This window comes from Thalia democratica, chromosome 1 (assembly GCF_965202585.1).
Source record: "Thalia democratica chromosome 1, ktThaDemo2.hap1.1, whole genome shotgun sequence".
NCBI lineage: Eukaryota > Metazoa > Chordata > Thaliacea > Salpida > Salpidae > Thalia > Thalia democratica.
In genome coordinates, this window is record NC_139165.1 from 15,390,372 (window position 1) to 15,396,623 (window position 6,252).

The window sequence follows — 6,252 nt, forward strand, 5'->3', positions numbered from 1 at the left end:
AATTGTAGAAATTGAAATCTGTTCAAATTTTAGATTGTTGTAGTACTTTATATATATTTTTTTATAACTTTTTAAAATCCTTTTTTAATTACTTATGTCTTGGACAAGACGTTGAAAGCTATCCAAGTGGTGTACAACTTGATAACGAAGAAGTTTTTTTGTGCACCAGGTCCTAGGACCAAATATTTTGAGCGCCTACTTTTGTCATTCAATAAACCAATATTATAAACAAATCGCTTTCATTTGGTCAATTCTATAAAAAAAAGCAAAGTTTGGTCAAAAATAATTCTTACACAACATAGGCTGTAAACTATTTACAGTTTAAAAAACTGAAGAAACCTAGTATAAAGCTTTGTTTTTATAAACTTTAGGTTGTTGAAATTTTAAAAGTATAAATAGTTAACCATTTTTGATACAGTAATTCTAAAGAGTTACGTCTACAATTGTCTTTATTGTATACTTATAAATGATGATGGTTTTTAGGAAGTATTTAGTATTCGTTTTCTAATATTACATAACACCAAACATTTACTTACTTCACTGAAATTCTACAGCTTATAATAGTAAAAAATACATTATTATAAAAAAAAACTTTGTTCACTTTGTTTTATTAGTATCAAATTTTGGGAAGAGTAAGTTAATAAAAACTATGTTGTAGTTCAGAAAAAGTTTTAAATTAATACATTTAAGGTAGATTACAAAATTGGCTGACTATTAAAAAAGGTCCAAGTTAGCAACTTGTATAAATAAAACCTTTGTTTAAAAGTTTTGATGTGCTATTTTCGTTTTGTTGATACTGAACGACAAAAAGAGAATAGAGCTTAAAGCATTTGGTACAAGGATCTAGTGTACAAAAAAAAAAACGTTATCGAGTTATATATCTTGTCCAGAACAAGTGACTGTTTCTAGTAACCTTAATAAAAAATATAATCTAAATATCAAGTAGTAAAATTGCTGTAACTCTTAATAATAAATTAGTCAGGTCATTGTTTAATCAAACAGTTTTACAATAGTTGTGAAGATATATATTACATACTTTATATCAGTGCTTCTGAACGTTTTTCTAGTGGCGGAACCCTTTTCCAAAGTTCAACTTTTCCGCGGAACACCTAATTTTAATTCTACATAAAATGTTTAATTAAATAAATGTTCTTTTTTTAATTCTGAAAGCCTTCGCGGAACCCTAGGGTTCCGAGGAACCCCATTTCAGAAGCACTGCTTTATATCATAGTTGTAATGTAGTAGTTCAAATAAATGCAAATAAAATTTAAACGAGTTCTAAACAGTTTATAACTTCTCAACTAGTACTGTATCTATCAACAATTACTCAGTATAGTACAGTATTGTAATTTAATTAAACAAGCAACACGGAATTTTTTAAAATGCTACTTTTTAAGCGAGAAAGTAAACTTCTTGTTAGCTTTAAAATCATGCAGAAAAATTTTGTAGATAAAAAAAAATTACACTGTTAAATATTAAAGTTTTCTTAAATTTGTAAATTTCTTAATCAGATATAGTTGTAACTCGGTTAAGACTTCGTAGAAAGTGTAAACTTGTTTTCAAAGCACAGCCGTTGTAGATAAAACCTAAAGAAAACCTAATCAAAACTTTTTTTCCACGTGGTTCATCAAGTCCAATGATGATATTAGTGTAAAAACCCACTGAATTTGTAGCTAAGATTTACAAAGGTTATAGAGAACATAAACCACAAGTGTAGCTGTTCACCTTTTCATTTCTTTTCATACCAATTTCCAATATAGTTTACTGAACGATAAAAAAACGCTCAAAATATTTGTTCCTAGGACCTGGTGCACGAAAAACATTTTGGTTATCAACAAATACACCACGTATTGCTTTAATGTTTTTCCAGGAATATTAAAACAATTTCTTGTCCTTGACTTTCAATGTTTTATCTAGGTCAATTAAATATACAAAAAAAAAACTTGGTACAGTAAATTATGTCATGTTTTATTTTGTATTAAAACAGGTTGATAAATAAAGCATTTTTGTGAATAAAAGCTAACCACCAATGTTTTCCTTAATAAGTTCACCTGGTGACTTGTTTAAAGATATATTAAACTAAATCTTTAATTTTAAAGGATTATCTTTAATTTGAACTTATTTGTGTACAAACTTCAAACGCAACCCTTTATCGAACCTATATTTAAAGTATACCGATTACCGACAACTTTAAACTAAAAAAAAATACTACTCCAAGGTCAAAAGTTTAGTTTTGTAAAGACTCAGTTGTATACGATAAAGGAAAATTTAAAAAAAATTAAGAAAAAAAAAGCTTTAAGATAGATTTATTGTTTTTGTAATTAGTTATTAACTTAAACATATTTTTTTTTGATTTTATGGGCTAGTCATTATATAAATATAAATACAACATTGCGTTATTAAAAAATATATGCAAAAAATTTCATAGTATTGTTTAACTTTGTACTTAAAATAACTTTAAGAACAGTTTGATAAACGGTGAAAACAAACTATTATGTAAATAATTTTAAAAACATAATAAAACAAGAATTTGAATATAAGCTTGTCAGTAAAGTAGTTTTTTTAATGCAAGCTTGGTTATAACAAAGTAGCTAAGTATCTCAAACAGAATTTTTCGTAGTATTAAGTTTATTAAATGAGCTTAAATTTCCTTTAAAATTATAATACGTGAAAAACACAAAAAATGACATAAAACCTTCTAAAATTTATATAAAAGTTCAAAATAGTTTGCAAGTTTTTAAGGAATTTTGCTGTACCTTAAACTAAATACAGTTTTTTTTTCATTAAAATACAATTTTATGAATTAGATTATCAGGTTGCAAAAAGTAATCATGTGTAATTTGAAAGTAGAGTCGCGGGTTCTAAGTTGGTTTTGTTCTAACAGTTTTAGGTTTAGTTATTCAGTTTCTATCAAATACACTTAACAAGCATATTAGAAGAGTAAGTAATAAGTGTTTAATGTTTATTGTACAAACAAAAATAAGTACATACAAACATAACCTCTAGTAAAGCTAAGTAATGTTATGTAAAAGTTAAGGTTAATAAAAAAACCTAAGTATACTTATTTTTGTTAAAAATGTAAATTTTAATAAATTTTAGAAAACATGCAGTATGTACTTAAGCAGGGTAGCCATAGTTTGAGAATTCTCACGTGGATAACAATCAAAAGACAACAATTTTATTATTTGGCTACATTGTTAGAGCATTTACGGCAACTTTGGTACACTAACACAGCAGAGTTGCAAGAATTCAAAAATTCTCACATGTACTACGTAGAACAGTCATGGCAATTTCATAAAACTGTATTTGTTTGTAAGTGCCACGCCTGAGTGATCTTGTGGCGATTTTATCAACCTTAAGATGGCAACTGTGCTACAATGCACAAAAAGTGTGCAATTTTTTGTTTTTTAAAGAACTTAATAAAGTTTTCATAACAGATGTGTATTCTTAAAGTAAAGATAGCTTTGGTTTGACACTAAAGTTTAAAAGTTGTAATTAGTTATTAATTTATTTTTACAAGATAGTATGTTGAAAAATGGAACTAGATAAAAAACTTTTCGATTTTGTAGTATTAAAAATTAAAACACAGGTCGCACACTATTTAAAAAAAAATTTTATAAGGTTTTAAATAACTTTAATAAAAATATTACACATTAATGTTTATATTTATTGAACTTTTAATATTTTTATCTAATTTTAAATAGCTTTAAATTAGAAAATTAAACTACACAAATAAAAATATCGTAAACTAAATCTTGAATAAATAATTTTGAGACATTATACTAAAATTAACTTTTTTTATTGATTTGATTTTTTACTTAAGCAAAAATTGAAAGAGTTTTGCTTTAAATCCGTTCTTATTTGTTATTCAAACCACTTGTATCCCTGCTTTAAGAAAATTTTAAATATATTGGCTTTACAAAATCTCAAGTTGATTGTTTACTTCATTTCAGCACAAATTATTAAATGCAAATTTGTGTTAAACAGATTGCTTAAATATATTACAATTTACAACAGTTGCTGATTGGCAAAGTATAGCAATGCAACAGTGTTAACTTGTTATTTATTAATTGATACAAGTTAATAAAGATATATATTATTCTTTTCTATAAAATCTATGAATGGTTCAAAAAGTTTTAAAACTTTGTAAATAATGGTAAATATGTGACTTCATTTTTATATTTTGAATTAACAAAACCAGCTATAATGATATTTATTATTGGTTAAAGGCCTAAGTAAAGTTGTGCTCTTTAGTTTTAATAAGTCATTTTTCATACATCATTTAATTTTTTGTATATGTTTTAACTGACAATTGGTTTCAATCTTTTTAACACCTAGAGTTGTCAAAGCTGTTATTAGGACCCTTACCTCATCAAGCCACACAATACTGTATGTTAAGTTAAAATAAAAACTTTTTTAAATAACAACTGTAAAATAAAACATTTTGCTTACAACAAAGCAAGTTCAACTACAAATAGTGTTTTTTTATCTCTTGATACTGCTTTATTTTAACTCTAACAGTTTTGAGTTTTTATCAACCATTGATGTTTGAATACTTTGACAATACAATTTTGACATTTAAACAGGGTTGCCTCACAATCAGGCTTCTCTGGCTGGTTGAAGTTTTTAAAAAACTTTGGCTTGCTCAAGCTAATTAGTTTTTTTATTAATTTCAGACAGTTTATATAAATCAAAAATTTTCTTGGTAAAAATTTTAATTAATTAGGTTTTTGTTATTGGTTTGGTATTGAAGCTTATCAACATATTTTTTAAAGTTTTGTCCTGAACTCTTAACCAAAAAAGAATTCATAAACTCTGGCTACCAAGGTCAGTTTTTTGTCACTTTGTCTGATTTTCTTGCTTCTTGAAGTTTTAACCCTTTCACAAGTACAATAATTTAATCAACTCTAAATTCTTTAGCTACTAGTCTCAACAACTTAAAATAACTCATGCATTTTGCTAAAAAAAGCTAAACCTGTTGGAATAATCGGTTAGGGTTAACTTTAGGTGAGCACCAATATCAAGCTGAAATTATAATACATTTAATGTCTTATTTAATCATAATTTTTGGCTAAAAATTTATCTTTTTTAAATACATTAATAAAACTAAACTTATATTTCATAACTAATAAACTTATATACTTAATTGTTTTTAATTTAAAATATAAAAGTGAATATATCAATACAATAATTTATATTGGTTATGATAATGTAAAATAACATTTATTAATTATTTTAGTTTATAATATATTAATTTAGTTCTTTCCATGTATTTATACAGCTTGTTTAAAACAAACTATTGTTTTTTTAGCCTAAAATTATGGTTAAATAAGACATAGTATGTATTATATTTTCAGTTTGATGTTGGTGCTCACCTAAAGTTAACCATAACTGAATAATCCACTATTTTTATATTTAGACTAATATTACAAGATAATTTTACGAGATAACTAAGCTGGTAATCTTGCATTTAAAAAGTTTGTAAACAGCTTATTACTTAAAACTACATTAATAAAAAGCATTTAAACTAGATATTTTTAAGATTCATGTGGTAAATTACTTATTTTTATACCTATATTGTTCTCCATTCTTAAAAAAAATATTGCAAATACCAGTTAAATGCTAGAATAGATTAAGTGTAATTACTATCTTAAAGCTAATTAGCTTAACCAATTTAGTAAATTACTACTGGATATATAACTATAAACCTTGTCTTTTTAAATAAAAGTTTCTTGTTGTTTAAAAATATGATATATTTAGAAGTCTTTAAGTTTTTGTTTGTTTTGCTTTAAACAGTGGTATTTATGATGAAGTATGATATAATACACATAAAAAAGTACCAAGCAACTTATAGTATTTAAAATTAGTTAGCATAAAGAACAAATTAAGAACCAGTTTAAAGCAGAAGGCATTGAGTAAAACCAGTTGTAGCTTAGAGAGCTAAGAGCATCGGTTTAAGATGCAAAACTGATTTAAGTTCAAAAAGTTTTACACAAAACAAGGATATTTGAAGAAGTTGAAAAAGAAAATTAAAAAGTTTCTGCTTTAATATTTATGTTTAAATTTAGTGAGTATGTTAAGGTGAGTTAAAGTGAACAGAACCACTAGTTTTAATGGTATAATTCATTAATTTGCTGTTTGATATTTTTTAGCTCTTTCCCCACCTATTTTAAAATATAACAACTAGATTTAGAATTAAAAACATAAAAGTTAACTGACATATTAAGCTATTCTTTCTGCTTACTTGATAAT